The sequence below is a fragment of the Giraffa tippelskirchi genome, chromosome 7 (genome assembly GCF_054371585.1).
Source record: "Giraffa tippelskirchi isolate mGirTip1 chromosome 7, T2T-mGirTip1v1.2.pri, whole genome shotgun sequence".
Classification (NCBI taxonomy): domain Eukaryota; kingdom Metazoa; phylum Chordata; class Mammalia; order Artiodactyla; family Giraffidae; genus Giraffa; species Giraffa tippelskirchi.
This window is the reverse complement of record NC_137281.1, coordinates 156,296,089-156,318,764: the sequence shown is the minus strand read 5'-3', so window position 1 is coordinate 156,318,764 and position 22,676 is coordinate 156,296,089. Positions and strand designations below refer to the sequence as shown.

The following is a 22,676-nucleotide window of genomic DNA, read 5'->3' as shown; positions in this document are numbered from 1 at the left end:
GAAAACTTAATGAAAATTGGAATGGAAATAGTTAATTGATCCAAGAGCTTATTATGACAAACTTAGGGATTTAAAGATGCTCAGGAGAAAGCACGGCTTCTCTTCTATGATCTCTAGTTTCTTCTCTTTTATAATTGTATTCTTTTCTATACTTCTCAGTATTGTACAACTGTAATCTTTGATGATTAAAAAGCAAGATTGATTAATACCCAGACTGAGAATGGAAAGAAACAGATTACACTTTTTAATGTGAACCAGAGTGATTGTTCCAAACATAGTCTGTTTATTTTTAAAGCCCAGGTTCTACAAGTTCCTTTATATTAGTCTCTAAGTAGGATTTCACATTCCTTTCTTTTATAGTTCTATTACAAAATTTTAGCTTCATGATTCAATGAGTTATTGTTGGTTTTGTTTGGTTGTTTTGATAGAAGAGAATAAAGGGAAAGATGAAGCGACATCACCTGTTTTTTTTTTTTCTTCAATTGTTGTTCATAAATTCCTCTGTTGCCTTAGTCCGTGAAAGCTCAGAGATGTTTGACATATATCTATGATTATACCAGGACAACAATATTCCAGAAAGAGTTGTGCAATTCAGTGGCCCATTTCTAGCTCCTAATGACAAAGAGAGAAATGAGAGAAACAATCATGAATCAGGGCTCCTCAGTTCTCAGTTCTCAAATCTTTTATGTCTTTGATGGAATGTCTGCACTCCTACAACCACCAAAATCAACCAAAGATTGGTAACCTTTTGAATAGCAAGGTTGGATATGAAGAAAAATTTATAGCACTCTCCTGAAATAGCTGGTTGAGAAATCCAGCCTGCTGACTAGGAATTTTGATTGAATCAAAGAAAAAAAAAAATAGCTTTCTTGTGTCTACGTTCTATCAATGACCTGGATGCCAAATAAAATCTTCAAAAGAAACATTTGTGTATCCATTCACTCTTTTGTATAAAATTATATAGTTGGGCTCTCAGATTTTTAAACATTAATTTAAGAAACTCCATCTGTAACATCATATATTTCAAACAGAATGATACATTTTTCTTCTGTTCATATCTCTGAAATTCATCACATATGGAAATCTTCAAGTTGTATTGGAGTTTTTATTTATTATCAAATGGAGCTTTTGTGAGGAAAGCAACACTTTTTTTTTAGACAAACCCAATTTGTTTGCATATAAAATATAATGTGAAAATTAATATTGTACTGTGTTTGCAATACTGTGAAAATACTGGGATCTTATTTTGACTAATTATACATCTTAACTTTTCTTATAATGAAACATTTAGCAGAGACATATTATTGCTTTGCGCTTTGTTTTAGAGGAGAGGTGTGAGTTTTTCTAACTTGGCTGTGTTCCAATTCATGCAAGAAAATTACATTTTCTTTTAAAAAAGTCCTCTGCTTTGAAACTACCTTTCATTTTATTGCCTAGAGTTCATATTTTTTCTAGAGATTCTTGCATATCAGAATAAGATGACAGCCCTACAACAAGCTATGGGATTCTCTGAGATGAAAAATAATTAGTTATTATATATATTTTAAGTGTTAGACGCTATAGTGCCGTGGGTCATATCTGTCCTGAGGAGTCTTTCTATATGGAGCCCAGTCACTTACATTTTAAATGATTTTAAAAATTCATGTTAGATAAAAATACATTACATTCAGTGTTCAGTGTTCATAAATAACATTTTATTGGAACACAGTTGTGCTCTTTTTCCTTTTGGCCACACTGTCTGGCATGTAGTATCTTAGTGCCTCCGCCAGGGATTGAACTCATGCCCTCCTTGGTGGGAGTGCTGCCTCTTAACCTCTGCACAGCCAGAGAAGTTCCCTGCGCTATTTATTTGTTTATCACTTTTTTGCTACAATATTAAAAAGTTGAGTAGGTATCACAGAGACCACATAACCTATAAAATCTAAAATATGAGCACTCTGGCCCTTCACAAAAACGTCTTTGCCAAACTTGATCTTTCTCTCATGCCCTCCTATAAATACTTAGACATAAACATATAGATCATAGGTATAAATATATAGATCACAGACCATGTCTATAGATTTATAGCTATGTGTTGTAGTTTTATCTGTACTTATATATGATGTATCCTAGATCATCAGTGACCTGCTTATCTACAGATATATCTGTCTTAGATATACCTGTCTTAAATCTATCTATACATCTGTAGTCACGTACAGATGTGAGAGTCAGACAATAAGGAAGACTGAGAGCTGAAGATTACATGCTTTTGAACTGTGGTTCTGGAGAAGGCTCTTGAAACCCCTTGGACTGCAAAGAGATCAAACCAGTCCGTCCTAAAGGAAATCAACCCTGAATATTCATTGGAAGGACTGGATGCTGAAGCTGAAGCTACAATACTTTAGCCACCTGATGGGAAGAGCTGACTCATTGGAAAAGGCCCTGATGCTTGGAAAGATTGTAGGCAGGAAGGAAAGGGGGCAACAGAGTATAAGATGATTAGGTAGCATTGCCAACTCAATGGGCATGAATTTGAGCAAACTCTATGTGATCGTGGAGGTCAGGGAAGCCTGGCGTGCTGCAGTCCATGGGGTCACAGAGTCAGACATGACTGAACAACAGCAACAATTCTGTGATCTATTTTAGATGTATCTGTATCTATGAGTTATCACAGGCCTATCTATCAACAATCTGTCATAGATCAAGCTATCCTTAAACATCTCTGACCTGTCTCTGAACTATTTGTATCTGTATATTTATAGGAGAGAAAGAGAAGAGAGAGATTCACCATATAATTAAAAAAAATTGCAATTGCTATTTAATCTCAAATATATTTGGATATGTTCATACTAGTAGTAAACTTACAACAATCAATATTTTTGTCTTAATTTACACTCCATGTAAAACTAACACACAAAGTAGCTAACAAGAGTCTCCATCCTATTGTCACATGAACAAATTACTAGCCCAGCTTGATTTAGATAGAGCTACTGCCTCCAGGCAAGGATGTGGTTTGTACCTTTAGCCAGACAGAGAAGTTTAAGTAAACTCCTTTCAACATACCATTTTTCTAGCTACCACACAGACTCACACAGGCCCATAAAAAGCTTGAAATTTCCTTCATTTCTAAAAGCATACAGTTTATGCAGTAGGTAACTGTCACACTCCATATAGTCATCGGTGAAACATTCACAACACACATCAGTTCTTCCTCTCCTTTGCCAAGAGATGGAAAATCATTCGATCACATAAGTACCTTTTGATTTTGTTTTATATTTTTATAGCTGAAAATACAAAGCTGACTAGTAATGTGGGTATTTGTTGCTTTAAAAATAGCCTTTTACTAATTCTGAAGGCAGAATAGCAAATATTTTGCATAGAGAATCACTATTGTTTACTGTATGACCATAATCACTTTCCTGAACTAAGGAAACCACAGAGAATGAATGAATGAATCTTCTGTGTTCCTGCTCTCTGTTCCTAGTAAGCACTTTTTAGGGAACAATCTAGTAGAAATAGATTTCATAATTTCAATGTACATGTAATTTGGACTAATATTGTCAAGAGACAAAACTTTTCCTTGTTATTTTTCCCAGATTAGTATCGCTAAGACCTGTACTTACAAATACTGAAAGTAAGTGGATGGAAATTGACAATTATAGTTAATTAGCCAACTTGCTTGGTTTTCAAAAATAATTTTCTTACTAGATAATTCAGGCTAATATCAAGATGATCTGGTTCATGTAGACATTTAACTATCATTTAATGATTTTAAATACAATGATGCTACAGAATTTAAAAAGCCCACATCCGTTAAAATTCTGCTTAAATAATTACCTCCCGTTTCTCATTCTGAGATAGCCTTGTAGGTAGGCTTATTTGATAAGAAGGACTCTTTGAGATCATTATTCACTCTGTGTGATATTAATAATAACTTTAACATGTTAAATGAATTGAAGATAAAGATCCACTCTTAGGTCTGAGAGTTAAGTGTCATCCTTTAGGAATGTTGGGAGGCAGGAAGAGAGGAAATGAGGGAATTCACATTTCAGAACATTATCTAATCCTGGGAAGACATAAACCAAAGCAGAGACCGAGGAACAGAGCTGCTATCAGAAGGTAGAATTGGCCTTCCCCCAGACAGTCTGTTCAGCTAATCCCATTTGAGGCCAATGTACTACCTGTATTTTATCACCATCATTTCTCTCTGGCTGTACTCTTCCTCACTACCTACAAACACTTGAGACCATCGTTTATCTGAAAACAGTGAAACTGACTCTTGTCTGCAAGCTGCCAGTTCCTCACCAGTGAAGGAACTTGTGCAAAACTGGATAGGCCCACTCAATTTATTTCATTATAGGATATCAAAATAGTTGAAATGCTGTTGAAATCATATTTTCTGGTATATGAAATCATCTGTTTGGACATTATTTTTTGAACTGAAGACAGAATGTTCTCTTTTTCCTTAAAATAGGATCAAAAGTAAGTTGGTAGGAGAAATATTAAGAAAGAGTCTTACTTGAATGCTCAGAGCATTTGATAGCTTTAATGTCCTGTTAAACCTAAAGGGTAGTCACTAATTTTCTTTTAAAAACGATTAATTAGGAAAAGAAAAAGAGCACATGACTTTGCAAAACAGGGGAAAAGCTGATTTCAATATATATGAATAATACTGCCTCTTTTAAGCACTTGGATACATATATGTTTTACTAGTGTATTTATTTTTCTTATCAAATTCTATTTTGTGTTGATTTAAAAAAAATAACCTCTAAACATCATCCCTATTAAGTTTCAGATGTCTGAAAATTATATTGGTATTTTCTGTCCTAAGCTATTAGAATAATTGATCACAAAAGCCACATCCTGGTTCAAAATGCTTTAGAATTAAAAGGAATTTTTTAATACCTACTTGTTTTGACAGATTCTTTAGGTTGTTTAGGGCTAGGAGCGCCATAGACTTCTAAGATAAATTAGTTTCATTTTTATTTTTATTACTGTTATTGCCAGCTTCTCTTCCAAATTACATTTTTAATAAATTTGATCTATAGCCATTTTGAAGGGTGAAAGCTCATAAACACATCTTTCTGCTTTAATTGCCTTTATAAAGCACTTACTCAAAAGGGCAGTTTTTCTTCCCAATTGTGCCACCAGTTTTCATAAGTGAATCTGTCAGCCTCCTAGGATTAACTGAAGCTCACTGCTGAAAATGAATCATATACTTTGGGGCGTTGATATATTCACACTTAAATTTATTTTGGAAAAGAAAAGAAAAGAATTGCCTTTTCTGGGAGGTTGGGTGACAGTCCCAGGTACCATTCTAATTTCTTTACAGTAATAGATGTATGGTATTCTACAAATCGTGGTCCCACTGTCAAACCACCACTGCTCCTCACTTTGGGGCAAAGAACCACACCTTTTGTCATAGGACAACAGGCTTGAGCAAGTTTTCTGCTCCTATTCATGAGTGTGCTCCTCCCGATGATCTCATCCGGAATTACGAACTAACATTCCTTCCACACACCCAGGACTCCCTCACTTGGTTCTCCACCCTGACGTCCCCTGAATTCCAGGACTCAGAACCCACTGCCTCTTTCCCTGAATGTCTAACAGGCACAATCAGACTCAGCGTGTCCAATGCAGAACATCTGAATCCACCCACAGCCTGCCTGCCCCATCTCAGCCCAGATCCCCAACATGTACTATGCAGACCCCAGATCTTGGAGGAATCCTTGACTCCTTTTTATTTGGCACAGTCTCCACTGAGTCTATTAATAACTTTGAAGAACTCCATCTTCCCAAGCAAACGTGCACACACAGGATCTGACCATGTCTCAGCATCAACTTCGCTCCCTCTTGGACCAAACCGCAGAGTTCTCTTGCCTCCACTGAACTGTGTTACTGACAGATCTTCCCGCCTCCAGACAATCTTCCAAATACAAAGTAAATTAGGTCATTGCACACATGTACTCAGAAGTTGCCAGTGGTCTCCATCACGTTTAGAAAGCAATCTAAGCACCCTGGGAAACAAGGCTGGGCTTGAGCATGTCACTGTTTCTTGGGGCCTCCATCCTTCCATGATACTCACTCATGTTACTCAATGCCCCTGACCTTCACGCTTTCTGGAGCCAGCCACAGCCGCGTCTACGTTGGGCTGGGTGGGTGCAATGCACAGTATCCCGGGAAGACAAATAGGGTAGAGTTGGAGCCACAGCATGTGTTGTGTGGCTTTTGAGTGGGGTGGGGAGCTGGTGCAGGTTCAGATGCAGTGGGAGGGAGACAGTGGCCTGGGATGCGTTGAGCAACAGACAGGTAAAGGTGATGGCATTGGGTCCAGACACTGTTACCTGGACCATCTTTCCCAGAGGAAGCCCAATCTCTCTGGATCTTGACATTCCTACCGGACTGGCAGGGGAGCCCTGAGATGAGAAACGTGGGCATTCTGGGTGCCTGGGGTCCCCGCCTCCTCGACTCCTCAGTAGGTAAGAGTCGGGCTCATGCTACCAACAAGCAAACCCCAGTGCTCACGGAAGCTCCCGTCTGTCCCCTGGTTTCTGTTCCCTCTATCTGGAACATTGTTCCCCGCCCCCCCTTCATCTGTAACTCCTTTCCAAGAATTTGGATGCTTCACTCTCCTATTGTATGTTCCACCTCCCCAACAACTTCCCGGGACGCCTTTTCTATTGAACCTGACTCCCCGTACCTACCTCAATCTGTCATTCTATAACCTTCGCTTTACAATTTTTCTACATAGCTTTCATCACTACTTGACTTTCAAGTATATTTATTTATGTTTCTTTATGTATTTTTGCTTCTATCAGTAGAATGTTGGCACTATGAAAGATGGGGAGGTAGTCTCTTTTTTCCTCACACTATCCTTTTTGATAGCTATATCTTTTGAAAGAGTAATATTCCCCCATGTGGTAAAACTTGATTTGATTCCCATGGAGAGAGTCACTGGATATCAGATTTGGAAATATAAACTTAAACATTTCAACACTAGGCCCAAGATGGCAAATGCACTTCCTGCCTTGGACACAATTCAGGATGGGAGAAGTAGAACAGTAGAGGAGGCAATGTTGTGGCATCGCTGTTCCAGGGAATGTCAGATACTGACAACATGTGGAGTCAAAAAAAAAAGGCACCCACATTCCACTTTCAATGACACATAAAAAGTCAATCATGTTAAACCTGAGAGTGGAAATCAGGAATCCATTGCCTTTTTTAGTTATAATTTGCCATACAAACTCGGCAGTTAAAATGGACCACATGCTTGTGTTCCCATAAAATTCATCTGTCGAAATTCTAATCCTCAATGTAACTGTATTAGGAGGAAGAGTCTTTGACAGGTAATTAGGTCATGAGGGATGAGCCCTTGGGAATGGCATCAGTGACCACATAGGAGGGGCAAGAGCTAGCTTTCCTACCATGTGAGGATTTAAGGAAATGTCAGCCGCCTGCTTCCTGGTGGCTCAGACAGTAAAGAATTTGCCTGCAATACAGGAGACCTGAGTTTGATCCATGGGTGAGGAAGATCCCCTGAAGGAGGACACGTCTATCCACTCCAGGATTCCTGCCTGAAGAATTCCATGGACAGAGGAGTCTTGCGGACTACGGTCCATGGGGTTGCAAAGAGTTGGACTCAACCGAGCAACTAAGCACATCTCTGCAAACTGGGAGAGGACTCTCATCAGAGCTCTTCCAGGCTGGTCCCTTGATCTTGGCCTTCTAGCCTCCAGAACTGTGAGAAATTTCTGATGTTGATAAGCCACTCAGTTTATGGTATTTTGTCATAGCAGCTGAACTAAGACAGCAGTCATCATATTATCTTGTTCATTTGCTCAGTAATGTTTGACTCTTTGCAACCCCATGAACTGCAGCACACCAGACTTCCCTGTCCATCACCAACTCCTAGAGCTTGCTCAAACTCATGTCCATCGAGTTGGTGATGCCATCCAACCATCTCGTCCTCTGTCGTCCCCTTCTCCTCTTGCCTTAATCTTTCCCAGCATTAGGATCTCTTCTAATGAGTTGGCTCTTTGCATCAGGTGGCCAAAGTATTGGAGCTTCAGCTTCAGCATCAGTCTTTCCAATGAATATTCAGGGTTGGTTTCCTTCCTACTTTCATCATATCTTAGTAGTTGTAAAAATCTCTGGGAGGTATTTTAGCAATGAGTACTTTTTACTCTACCTCTGAAATTTTGGTTCTTTAGCTTCAGAGGATACTGAACATAGATTGAAGAATAGTTACTAAGATCATGAGCTTTTTAAACTTTTATTTCAATAGTGAAAGGAGAAATACTAATTTTCTTTAGATGAACAATAAAAGGTTATTTTCAAGATCATCAGGATTAGTGATTAATGAGCAACAGGTTTAAGAAACATCAATCATGGGTGACTTATTACACTGGGTTCACAAGGCATTGGGTTTATGAAGTTATTGTTGATTTACGAAGATGTTATCAAAACACCTAGCATTGCTTCAGCCTCTTTATTGGGGCAAATTGAAACAATTACAGCATCGATATCACATGATTATTCAAAAAAAATTCAATGATATGTAACACTTCATTATATATAGTCTGGTATATAGTAACCTCAGGAAACATTGGTAATTATTATTAATATTATTTTGATTATAATTAATATTGATATAATGTTAATATAAATAATACTTAGATAACTTTAAAAATTTTGCTCATATGACTATTTACATTCTTAATTTGCTTACAACTGCTTTCTTGGGGTATGAAACTGATGTCTTAAGGCCCATAAATTCTGGGTCAATTAGGTACAAAAGCATTCTACATTCTAAAAAACATTTAAAGTGAACTTCATCAGAGTGACAATTATCCTAATTTTATCTCTAAAAGTGACTTGAAATTGGGATTTACTTTTGAACACAGGCTGTTAAATTAATATTCATAAATATGTATTTATATATAGCATGAAATTTCCCTATAGAAAAAGCAGAAAAAATTATTGCCTATAATATCACCATGTAGCATTCATATGTCCCAGGCAGAATTTCATTTTATTGCATTCATAATCATTTTACAAAAGTGGAACTGTACAAAGGGAGCCCCTTACTTTACTAAACACTTGTTATTTTTTCCAATAAAATATATTGTAAAATTCACTCTACATTAGTTTTCATTTCATCAGTTTTAGTGTTCAACTTCGTGCCCCCTGGAACTTGAAAAGATGTAGCATACCTTGACAATCTAAGTGTAGGCGTCATTTCATCGAGGGGATATAAAAGGAGGTGTTGTACTCTAATGTACCTCCTCCAGTGACCTTCCTGATTCCTCAAGGAAGGAAAACATCCCTGGTATTCCATTCTCTGAGTGATCTTTGAGTGAGGATAGTGAGTCTATCTTTACTCCCCAATGACATACTTTAAGGAGAGCCGCTCCTTTAATTACGCACAGTGGCAATGATGTATTTGAATGGCCACAAAAGAGAAGTCAAGTAACACTTAATCGACTTTAATTATGTATTATTCAGAAAGAATTATTTCCTTAACAAGAATTCTAGCTCCAAATTGCAGCTCTGTGCTGCTAGCCTGGATGTTTAACACATATTTCAGCTCCCGAGCAGCCTGGTGGTCAGATACACTTTTACATAATATTGCAGAGGACTGTCTTTTAACTGACGAGTGGAAATCGTGCCAACATTTCTTTCTTTTCCTTTTTTTTTTATTTGTTTCAGCCTCATGCTCTACAGACAATATGCCCATCCTTCAACTATACAGCTTCAATAGAATTGTATTTCCCTTTATTTCTCACTTTTATGCCTTTGTTTTGAAAAGCAATGGTGTGTAGATAAAGGCTTAGGAGTAAGAGAGCCAGAGAATTTAGTTTCAGCTGTACGTTTGCTTGCTGTGTGACCTTGGGCATGTTACTTAACCTGCCTAATGCTCGATTTTCTAATTTGTAAAATGGACGTGGTCATCTTTTTCATAATTTGATTGTGAAATCTGAACAAGAGGCATAAAGATCAGTTGTCATCCAGTGCATCTTCTCTACAACTTTCCTTCCTTCCCTTTTATCGTGTTGTGCTTTTGTCCGTATTTTGCTGTGTACTTTTCACCTATTTTAAATTTTCTCATCTCTTTTGTTTTCATTATTTCCAGAGTGATCTCAGCTGCATGAGATATGACTGGACCCATCTGGCTTATCACTGTTTCTTTTCATCCTTACATTTCTTTTCTTTCACATGAGACATTTTTTTTTCCTTTGCAAAAATTCTGAAGATTTCAAACAGAAGTACGTAACACTTAGATTCACTTAACATTTGTAATTTAACTTCTTCCTTTGCTGGATGATGGTTATACACCTGCTCTATAACTCATTTGTATGATTTCCCAATTGAACTATCATATCACCTCCCTGCAAGATTTTCTTGACCTAAAGCGTATAAAGAAACCTTCCCAATGCTATCCTTTGTCATGATACCAGACTACAGTTCACCCAGTACCTTCTGACCCAAGGCTGCATGGGCCAAAACACATTTTTTATTACAACAGCATCATTCCCAGAAAAACTATTTTAATCAGCACGGTGATGTTTGCCACTTTGAGTTCTTTATACCTTCTCAAGCAACCTGTAAAAATACTGTCATAGGACTCTTCCCTTTATTGAGCTACCTGTTTCATTTTTACTCAAATGACTTTTTAACTGGACTAGAATGTCTGCTTGAATGCCAGGCTACTGCACGTGGGACAGTTTTCTTTATCAACTCACTGATGGCCCAGTCTTAAGGTTGTGGAGTGCATCTCCCATTGAATCAATTAGTTCTTCATCTTCGACTTTCCTAGTAGAAATTCATAATGTTTTTCTTTAAAATTCTTTTCTTAAAATTGAAATACCTTCATTATCCAATGGGAATTCCCTGGTAGCTCTGTCGGTCAAGAATCTGCCTGCAGTGCAGGAAACCCGAGTTCAGTCCCTGGGCCAGGAAGATCCCCTGGAGAAGGAAATGGCAATCCACTCCAGTATTCTTGCCTGGGAAATCCCATGGACGGAGGAGCCTGGTGGGCTACAGTCCATGGGGTTGCAAGAGTCAGACACAACCTAGCATCTAGACTACCACCAATTATCCAAGTCCTCTCTTTTTGCATCATTTTTTGCCATCTGCTTTGATTTTTAAGCTCGCCACAGTCTCCTCTGTTCATGAACATAATGTTTGTGGAGTTTCTGTATTTTTGACATTACTTCTTTTTCTTTCTTTCACTTTGAACCTATCAACATAAATAGCCCTCATTTTGCTCCCTGATTTTGCTCCAGTCTCTCCTCTTTGTTTTTTTCCCCACTGCTCTCATTAAATGAATTTAAAACAGAAAGTGTCTTGGCTGCTATTATTTCTTTTCGCTTCACTCTTTTTTTTCTCAGAGTGCCTCCTCCAGACTCTAATGTTCTGACAAAGAGAAAACCTTCTCACCTTGATATTTCCTCTGGTATTTGAACCACCTCCCTGCCCTGTAGGAATGCCTTCATCTTCTGAATACCTTTTCCAATTGATCCAGCTTTCAGGGAAGCCATTAGAGTAATGATCTGAAAAGGCAAACTTTTCTCTTACACATAAACCATAGCCACCCTGTGACTCATCCTTTATGAGTGTTTTTCCAGTCTCTATGTGGGTACATACATGTAAACATTATAAATTCTGTATCCATATCAGACTGATTACATGCTACAAGCTGCAGTCCCTGGGGTTGCAAAGAGTCAAACAGGACTTAGCAACTGAACAACAACATATATATTTGCCTCCTTTGTTTAGTTTTAGTTGTTTTTAGTCCTATCAGTTTTTTTTTTTTTTTTTTAATGAATCCATAGTCCTTCCAAATGCGACCATTTTTCTCTTTCACACTGAAGGAAAGGAGACATAGCCTTGAGTAATCTCTCCGCTTGTATTTCTCAGGACCATTGGCGGGGGTGAGAGAGGAGAGGGCTGCAGCACATGCTACAAAGTTAAATCTCTTTTTTCTCATAATTTACATCCAGAGTCATCTGACTCAGAGTTCATTTACTTCTCAAATGTCTATACTCCTTGTGATGGTTACAAGTAGAGTTACTTTTGGCACAACTATTTCTCATTTCCTAGACTCACAGTCAAGCCAGTTTATTTATTTTGGGCTCCAAAGGCTTTAACTCTGACCTCTGTGTTTTAATTATCTGCTTTCATGATCTTTTTTTAGTTCTGATATGCCTATGGTTGGGGCTTCCCAGGTGACTCAGTGGTAAAAAATAGTCTACCGGCCAGTGAAGAAGACTTGGGTTCAATACCTGGGTCAGGAAGATCCCCTGGAGAAAGAAATAACAACCCAATTCAGTATTCTTGCACGAAAAACCTCGTGGACAGAGGAGCCTGGTGGGCTCAGTCCACGGGGTCGCAAAAGAGTCAGATGTGACCTAACAGCTAAACAGTGATAACAACAAGGCTTATATTTATCCAACTTGTGCTTCAAGATTTTATATAAAACCTCTTCTCCCTTTCCACGATTCCTCAGAACTGACAGGTTCTTTATATTCATGAAGCACAATATGTCTTCTTAATTTCCTTTGTGTTTATTATTTTGTAATTGAGTTTCATTTATTATGGACTATTTTTTTCTTCTTGGTCTTCCTTCCTTTTCATGATGTATTCTTTTTTTTTCTGTCTTTCAGTCCCTTCCTTTCCTTTCTCTATAAACTTCCCCAAAGCTGTCTCTGATGCACACTCTACTTCCTTCAGCAGAAGCTCTGTTTTCTGTCTATTTTCTATTCCTTCTGATCACCACTAGGTGTTTTATTTGTTCTATTTTTCCTTTCTTCTTTCACTACGACAATTAAAATTATTTATTATTTTCTTTTCATATCCTCTTCATCTTGCTGAAGCTAGGTTTTTGCTGCATTCTCCCTCTAAGAGACTCTGAATAATTTCCCATATTTAGTAGGGGGCTTAATCAGACAGTCTGCCTATGATGTGGGAGACTTGGGTTCGATCCCTGGGTTGGGAGAGCCCCTGGAGAAGGGAGAGGCAACCCACTCCAGTATTCTTGCCTGGAGAATCCCGTGGACAGGGTTGCCTGGCCGGCTACAGCGCATGGGGTCACAAAGAGTTGGATGTGGCTGAGAAACTAACACTTATTTACTTACTTACAATATTTTAGTCGTTTATACCTCCCTTTTTATTGTAATGTGTTTTTAAGAAATTTACACAGACATACCACTTTTCATCATAAAAATTATAAAAGTTCTGCTAGCAACTGCAGCTAATATTTATTGAGTGCTAAGATGTATTAATTGCTCACTGACTTATGAAGAGCCTACTCTATTCTAGTCCTTCTGTGAAAGATTTCACCTGACATAATTCTCTGAAGTAGGTGCTGTTAGCCTTTCATACTGCAGGTCACAAAACTGAGTTTTGCAGATGAAACTGAACAAGTTAGGGTGTAGTATGCCAAAGCTCAAAGTAAGAGGCTTAGTTTTACTTTGTAAGAGTCTAATCTGGGATTCAAACCAGCCAGATTGTGACCTCAGAGCCCCGCAGAACTAAATCAATTCTTTGCATCATCCCCCTACCACACAGGGATCCCAGTCTAGATCTCTGTGACAACCTAGTGTGGTGGCATGCAGGGGTCAGCTGAAGAGGGAGGGAATATATCTATCTATCTGTAATTATGCATATATATGTATATATATGTTATTATGACTGGTTAGTGTTGATGTACAGCATAGACCAGCACAATATTGTAAAGCAGTGATCCTCCAATTAAAAACAAAAAGTTTACATTGGGTGGAAATAAGAAGAGGGTACAAAAACATTCTTTCATTGTTGAATAAATATATTATTTCTTCTCAGAATTATCAACTATAAAGAGCCAAACACATTTATTCATATATGAGTATATTAACCTGACATATTAAACTACCATGATTTTTGAGATTTGATCAAAAGGCAATTATATATTTGTCTTAATTTGTCTCATTATAGTTTATTTAAATACAGTTAATTTATTGACATCCATAGGACAAAAATCAGATGCAATTATTCAATTTACTCTTGGAAGTAAATAGCCCTATGGTTGCTTTAAGGTTAAAAGCAAAGACAAGTGAAAACTCCACCAAACTAGCAGCTCAGACCTTCAAATATTAAATCCTAGGTATTGGTAATTTAATTTTCACTCTAAAGAAAATCATCTTCCCTGCCTCAAGTAGCTGCTGTCATTTTTGCTTTCCTGTCACTTTCTCCCCACTCTCACAGGTTCAGAGGGTAGGAAGAGGAGAATAAAAAGAGAAAGAATTTCTGGGTTTTGAATGAGGTCTTAGGATAGCTTTCTGTGCTCTGTCTGTGAGATGCGTAAAATCGACACCTTTCTTTTTTCCTTTGTGAAGTCCTTCCAACATTATTTCATGGATATTTGTGATTTCTCCTTTTAGCCACTGATTTCCCAGAGCTCCGTTCCATACAACCCTCTCCCTGTTGGAGACCCATTAATTTCTACAGAAATGTCCAGGGCAACAGTAAAACACAGCCACATGTGGTCCATGGGCAGTACTTATGCCCGCATTACTTTGACAAACTCCTGGACTAAAGGCTCATCCTTGATTCCTGCAGTCACTTCTATTTTTTTTTTTTTTTTGACTGTCCTCTTTGTCCCTTTAATTTTTAGGATAAGGGTCAGACCCCTGTCTCTTGTGTCTCCCACTCTAAGGGCGTGGTCAGCACTCTGTAAGGGTTGTGTCTGACTCCCCTTTCTCTCCAAGGGGCCAAGAGTAGAGGAAAGACTCCTTCTAAGGGTGGAGGTGGGGTGGGGGAGTAAATATTGAACAGAGCAGCATCTCCCTTTTCTCCAAGCACCAAAAATAGCACTCTGCTGCGAGTCCTCGGCTCATCCACTCTCTGCTACCTTTTTACCCTCCCGTGTACGAGGATCTCATGAGTTGTGATACAGATTATTAGAAGAATACTTTGAAAAATCTGAATTTTGCTGTTATATTTTCTCCTGGTAACCAAAGTGTGTGTGTTCAGTCAAGTCTGACTCTTTTCAACCCCATGGACTGTTGCGCATCAGTCCATGGGATTTTCCAGGCAAGGGTAACTGGAGTGGATGCCATTCCCTTCTCTAGGGGATCTTACCCACCCAGGGATCAAACTCATGTCTCCTGCATTGGCAAGCGGCTTCTTTAGCACTGAGCTACCTGGGAAGCCCTATTGGTAACCATAGTTGCCATACCAGAGTATGTAGCTTTCATACTGAGATTGACACGCCAAGTTGGCAGGGATACTAACACTTCCATTTCACCTTATTGTATACATAAAGTCTCCATTTTGTGAACTTTTTCAAATTTGTAAAAATCCACTTGGATTTTTTGAAAGGAGGAATGAGGAAAGAGATTAGAAATGGATAAACTGGCGTTGCCACGTGTCAGATGTTAGGTACTCTTGCATCTTGAAGCCCATGTCTTCTTTAGCTGTTCCAACAGTCCAGGAAGGGAGAGTTTATCACTTTCATCATTTTGATGGGCAAACTAATTTTTTTTGTTGTTGTTACCCTGGGTGACGACATAGATGCATACAAAAGCAAGGATAGAACACCTTGCTCTGAATGACTCCTAAGCTTGAGATAAGTAGTATCTCATTCATACTCTTTTCCCTTCCAAATAAATCACATAAAATATTTTCCCCATCACCGTTCCTCTTCTACTCTGAGACTGTGCTCTAGAACCAACCAACTAGGTCCACATCTGAGCTTTTACACATGACCTTGTGCAACTTACTTAACTTCCTGCACCTCCATTCCTTATTTGTAAAAAAAAAAAAAAAATAGGGATAATAATAATGATACCTGCATCATTGGCTTTTAAGTCATTGCTTTTCGAAATAATTTTCATTAGCGTCACTGGGGAACAGGTCAGCAGAGCTCCTCACATTGTTGTCAGAAGTCAATCCTATTGAAGGGTTTATAGGTTAACATTTGTAAATCTAATAAAATAGTGGAAGAAAAGGAACAAGAAAAGATCACTGGACTTTGAGTTAGGATCCGTGATGCTTGAATTGAAGTCCATGTACTGCGTGACCTTGGAGAATTACCGAAATGCCCTTCGTACCCTCATCCATAAAAATATTTGCTTCCCTCATGGAGCACAACGTGACTTCCTTCCATTTCATCAGGCCAATGCCAACTCTGAACCTGCTGCTCTACGTGGTAGAAGGGTGAACATCCCCTCCCACAACCCAAAGACCAAATAAAATTACAGAGCTTCGCTACTGCTGTCATCCCAGGACTGTCTTCCTTGGTAGAGTCTGTCTATCTCAGTAAGAGTGAAAAATCACAAGGGACATGTACTCCTGGAGAGGCCTCATACACTCTGAGTTTTGTAAATGATACGGTGCAGAAGGAGACTAACGTAGTCCTGACTAAACATTAACTAAGCTACAGCCATGCATTTTGTTGCTGTTAATCACTCAGTCATGTCCAGCTCTTTTGCAACCCCATGGACCATAGCCCGCCAGGCTCCTCTGTCCATGGGATCTTCCAGGCAAGGATGCTGGAGTCAGTTGCCATTTCCTTCTCCAGGGGATCTTCCCAACCCAGGGACTGAACTCATGTCTCCTGCGTCTCTTGCATTGGCAGGTGGATTCTTTACCGTTGAGCAGCCTGGGAAGCAGCCATGTATAGTGCAGCTTAAAATGCAAGCATCTCTATCACCATGGTAATACCTATGAAGGTGTTGGAACTCCTGATCCCATTAGAGGGGAGACGTAGCAGGCTTAAAGAAAAAACTTCATGAACTACACATGAAATTAAAGATTTGGGAAAAAAAAACAAATTGTTTTCCAGCACATTTACTGTGGAGAATGGAAACGCTGTTCTATGAGATACTGCTTGATATTGTTTAAATATTGATTTTAAAATAACTTCTAGTTTTATCACTCAGAAGCTGGAGCTGCTTTTTAAAAAGAAATTGTGCTAAAGGGTAAAGGTTTGGAGATTCAGAGAAATATTGTGGGTTTAACCAGGTCAATTAGGAATATTTCTCAGCAGGGTTTGAAGACCTGCTTCATTTAACAAGACCTTCATTTGTTACTCCTCAACTTTATAACTTTCAGAGTCTTCCAATTACACTTATCTTCTTTTCTTTTGGCAATTTTTGTTTCATGTTATGATTATTTACTTACCTGTCATCAGGTGCTGAGTTGCTTCTAGTCAGGAACTGTGTCTTTCCCCCCTGACTTTCTCAGCACTATGCCTTTTGTGTAGAATAAACAAAATGTTTATTGAATGAATAAATGTATCCTGGTACATATATATTTGTATGCATTCAAGGAACTAAAGTATAAACACAAAGGAACGTTGAGCAAATTCTTAAACGATAATCCTGTTTACGATTCTGCTGTTACTAATTCTTGTTGATTATTGATTTTGTGCTTTAAGCTCACAAGAATAAACAGATTTTAGCAATTCTAGAAATTCTTAGTGTTTCCAAAAAAGTGATTGTGATCAGTGGATCAGAGTTGACTTAATCTAAGGAATTATTATTTTTCACAATAGAAAAGCTGAGAAAAGCTTGCTGCTATTTGAATACTTCCTCACCTCTATTTCAGCACTTCTTGAATTGAATTCACTATTTTCCTCCAGATATCTGCTCTTCCTTTTATGTTTCTTGTCTCCATCGATACATTACTTTTCCTCTAATCACCAAAGCTAGACAGCTCAGGATTATCATGGGTACCTTCTTTTTTGTCTTCAGCCACATTTAATGGTTCAGTTTTACTCTGAAAACTTTTTCATGCCCCAGTCTCCGCATAGCCATAGCCCAAGCCTTTGTCATCTTTTTCCTATTGCAATAATCTTCTGACTGGCCTTCCTGCTCCACTGTTTGCTATACTACCACTGGATTTATCTTTCGTAAATGTTAATGTGCTTACATTGCTTCCCAAGTATAAAAAAAAGAAAAAAATTAAATGAACTTTTTTTAGAAAAGAACAGATGTCTTCCAATTATTACAATCTGGCGCCTGTAGCTGCATCTGGTCAGGAGGCATGTTTTGTTTGGTCCTTGGTGTTTAAAATATATGCATTGGTCAACATTTAATAATTTAAGGAATTAACTTCTGGTATTTACTGTTTTTTTGCTGAAAAAGAGCAACTGGTAGCATGGGGTTGCCTTTCTATGGCTGGGCTGGTTTGCTATTCTCACACACATGCATGCTAAGACTTTTCAGTCATTTCTGACTCTCTGTGACCCTATGGATTATAGCCCACCAGGCTTCTCTGTCCATGGGGTTCTTCAGGCAAGAATACTGGAGTGGGGTTGCCATGCCCTCCTCCAGGGGATCTTCCTGACCCAGGGATTGAACACGCGTCTCTTATGTCTCCTGAACTGGCAGGCAGGTTCTTTATCGCTAGTGCCACCTGGCACATTGCCCCTCAAATGCCAGGTCTCTCATTTCTCTGGAGACCCCATCACTCTCTATTGTCTCCATGTCTCTATTTGCAAAGCAGAAATAGAGATACAGACGTAGAGAACAAGTGTATGAAGGCCATTTTTACCTTTACTAGCTCTGTTATTTTGGACAAATCACCTGAACTCTTTGTGATTTGGACAGTTCATTTGTAAAGTGGGGAGGCTAGTGACTACCTCACATGATTGTAATGAGGTTTTGAAAGGCTGCAACAGACGAAGGTTTTATCATTTGGTAAACGCTCAGCAAATGATAGCAATGGTTAATTTCCCCACCAAATATTTGACTCCTTATTTGTTTTATCTTCTGAATATTTCGCTGAGAGCTGTACAGATTTTCAATGTTCATAGAAAAGTTTGTGAATTGAACAGAAGCGAATTCATGGGTTTTTCTTCGATGAACCAGAAAATTAAGAGCTGAATTGATCTGAAAGAGTGTGATGTGCAATCTACCTTCTGGAAAAGTCAACAAACACACGTGGAAATTAAACGATTTTTCTAAGGAAAATTAATGTGGCAGAACAAAGACTAGACTGTCTATAGGGTAATCCCATGCTTGTGCCTCTTTTCTCTTGGTGACATCTAAGAGAAGGAGCTGCATTCAGATGAGAGGGGCCTCATGAAGGCAGGGCTCCTAGAAGGTAACTATCCTCCAGTATTATGCTGTGACCACGCAGTCATTTCCACCAAGCCACATACAAGTGGAAAGATGGCAGCCATGGCCATCCTGTTGGAGACTATAATTTATAATATTCAGCACCTCTTTTGCATCAGAGATTCAATTAGTCATCTTATATTATCTCATCAATCCTCTTTCCCGCTTTTCCTCTATATATATATCATCAGTCAGCACTTCCATATATTATGCACCATGTAATATTTGCTAAAAGAATAATTCAGTTCAATTCAGTTCAGTCACTCAGTCGTGTCCGACTCTTTGCGACCCCATGAACCTCAGCACGCCAGGCCTCCCTGTCCATTACCAACTCCGGGAGTTTACTAAAACTCATAATGATTGACTCAGTGATGCCATCCAACCATCTCATCCTCTGTCGTCCCCTTCTCCTCCTGCCTTCAATCTTTCCCAGCATCAGGATCTTTTCAAGTGAGTCAGCTCTTTGCATCAGGTGGACAAAGTATTGGAGTTTCAGCTTCAACATCAGTCCTTCCAATGAACACCCAGGACTGATCTCCTTCAGGATGGACTGGTTGGATCTCCTTGCAGTCCAAGGGACTCTCAAGAGTCTTCTGAAGCATCACAGTTCAAAAGCATCAGGTTTTCAATGTTCAGCTTTCTTTATAGTCCAACTCTCACATCCATACATGACTACTGGAAAAACCATAGCCTTGATTAGATAGACCTTTGTTGGCAAAGCTATGTCTCTGCTTTTTAATGTGCTGTCTAGGTTGATCATAACTTTCCTTCCAAGGAGTAAGTATACTTTAATTTCATGGCTGCAGTCACCATCTGCAGTGATTTTGGAGCCCAAAAAAATAAAGTCAGCCACTGTTTCCACTGTTTCCCCATCTATGTGCCATGAAGTGATGGGACCAGATGCCATGATCTTAGTTTCTGAATCTTGACCTTTAAGCCAACTTTTTCACTCTCCTCTCTCACTTTTATCAAGAAGCTCTTTAGTTCTTCTTCACTTTCTGCCATAAGGGTGATGTCATCTGCATATCTGAGGTTATTGATATTTCTCCTGGCAATCTTGATTCCAGCTTGTGCTTCTTCCAGCCCAGAGTTTCTCATGATGTACTCTGCATATAGGTTAAATAAGCAGGGTGACAATATACAGCCTTGACGTACTCCTTTTCCTATTTGGAACTAGTCTGTTGTTCCATATCCAGTTCTAACTATTGCTTCCTTACCTGCATACAGGTTTCTCAAGGTGGTTTGGTATTCCCATTTCTTTCAGAATTTTCCACAGTTTATTGTGATGCACACAATCAAAGGCTTTGGAATAGTCAATAAAGCAGAAATAGATGTTTTTTATCTGGAACTCCCTTGCTTTTTCGATGATCCAGCAGATGTTGGCAATTCGGTCTCTGGTACCTCTGCCTTTTCTAAAACCAGCTTGAACATCTGGAACTTCATGGTTCACGTATTGCTGAAGCTTTGCTTGGAGAATTTTGAGCATTACTTTACTAGCGTGTGAGATGAGTGCAATTGTGTGGTAGTTTGAACATTCTTTGGCATTGCCTTTCTTTGGGATAGGGGTGAAAACTGACCTTTTCCAGTCCTGTGGCCACTGCTGAGTTTTCCAAATTTGCTGACATATTGAGGGCAGCACTTTCACAGCATCATCTGTGATGCAAATCAGCAGGATTTGAAATGGCTCAACTGGAATTCCATCATCTCCATTAGCTTTGTTCATAGTAATTTCTTTTCCCCATGGAAAAGAAATGCAAAAAAGCAAAATGGCTGTCTGAGGAGGCCTTACAAATAGCTGTGAAAAGAAGAGAAGCAAAAAGCAAAGGAGAAAACGAAAGATATACTCATTTGAATGCAGAGTTCCAAAGAAGAGCAAGGAGAGATAAGAAGGACTTCCTCAGTGATCAATGCAAAGAAATAGAGGAAAACAACAGAATGGGAAAGACTAGAGATCTCTTCCAGAAAATTAGAGATACAAAGGGAACATTTCATGCAAAGATGGGCTCAATAAAGGACAGAAATTGTATGGACCTAACAGAAGCAGAAGATATTAAGAAGAGGTGGCAAGAATACACAGAAGAACTGTCCAACAAAATCTTCACGACACAGATAATCATTATGATGTGATCACTCACCTAGAGCCAGACATCCTGGAATGTGAAGTCAAGTGGACCTTAAAAGCATCACTATGAACAAAGCTAGTGGAGGTGATGGAATTCCAGTTGAGTTATTTCAAATCCTGAAAGATGATCCTGTGAATGTGCTGCACTCAATATGCCAGCAAATTTGGAAAACTCAGCAAGTGGCCACAGGACTGGAAAAGGTCAGTTTTCATCCCAATCCCAAGGAAAGTCAATGCCAAAGAATGCTCAAACTACTGCACAATTGCACTCATCTCACACGCTAGTAAAGTAATGCTCAAAGCTCTCCAAGCCAGGCTTCAACAATACATGAACTGTGAAGTTCCAGATGCTCAAGCTGGTTTTAAAAAAAGCAGAGAAACCAGAGACCAAATTGCAAACATCCTCCGGATCATTGAAAAAGCAAGAGAGTTCCAGAAAATCATCTGTTTCTGCTTTATTGACTATTCCAAAGCCTTTGATTGTGTGCATCACAATAAACTGTGAAAAATTCTGAAAGAAATGGGAGTACCAGACCAACTGACCTGCCTCTTGAGAAATCTGTATGCAGGTCAAGAAGCTACAGTTAAAACTGGATATGGAACAACAGACTGGTTCCAAATAAGAAAAGGAGTACGTCAAGGCTGTATCTTGTCACCCTGCTTATTTAACTTATATGCAGAGTACATCATGAGAAACGCTGGGCTGGAAGAAGCACAAGCTGGAATCAAGATTGTCGGGAGAAATATCAATAATCTCAGAATATCAGTTCAGTTCAGTCACTCAGTCATGTCCAACTCTTTGTGACCCCATGGACTGTAGCACGCCTGGCTTCCCTATCCATTACCAACTCCTGGAGCTTGTTCAAACTCATGTCCATTGGTCAGTGATGCCCTACAACCATCTCATCCTCTGTCTTCTCTTCCTGCCCTCAATCTTTCCCAGCATCAGGGTCTTTTCCAATGGATCAGTTCTTTGCATCAAGTGGCCAAATTATTGGAGCTTCAGCTTTAGCATCAGTCCTTCCAATAAATATTCAGAGTTGATTTCCTTTAGGATTGTCTGGTTTGAACTCCTTGCAGTCCAAGGGACCCTGAAGAGTCTTCTCCAACACCACAGTTCAAAAGCATCAATTCTTTGGAGCTCAGCTTTCTTTCTAGCCCAACTCTCACTCCATACTTGACTATTGGAAAAACCATAGCTTTAACTAGACAGATATTTGTCGGCAAAGTGATGTCTCTGCTTTTTAATATACTGTCTAGGTTGGTCATAGCTTTTCTTCCAAGGAGTAAGTGTCTTTTAATTTCCTGGCTGCAGTCACCATCTGCAGTGATTTTGAAGCCCAAGAAAATAAAGTTTGTCAGAAGTAATATGCCCAAAACCATTTAACGTGATGGAACCACTCTTTGAATCTGGAAGCTTCTGAGTTCCCTTTCCAGTTTCCTTTCTTTTTAACACATCACATGATTGTATA

The 22,676-nt window shown here is 38.9% G+C and overlaps 1 long non-coding RNA gene across 5 annotated transcripts in view; it reads right to left on the bottom strand.

Annotated features, from left to right (window-relative positions):
• Nucleotides 1–260: 260 nt before the first annotated feature.
• Nucleotides 261–22,676, bottom strand: part of LOC145515871 (uncharacterized) — a 44,063-nt gene continuing 21,647 nt past the window's right edge. For 3 of the 5 annotated variants that reach the window (XR_014061080.1, XR_014061082.1, XR_014061079.1), the window contains 2 exons: nucleotides 15,809–15,911; nucleotides 261–612 (listed from right to left, as the gene is read on the bottom strand). This is a non-coding gene — a long non-coding RNA (uncharacterized LOC145515871). The remainder of the gene's footprint in view (nucleotides 613–15,808; nucleotides 15,912–22,676) is intronic. The other 2 variants (XR_014061083.1, XR_014061081.1) reach the window with 1 other exon arrangement.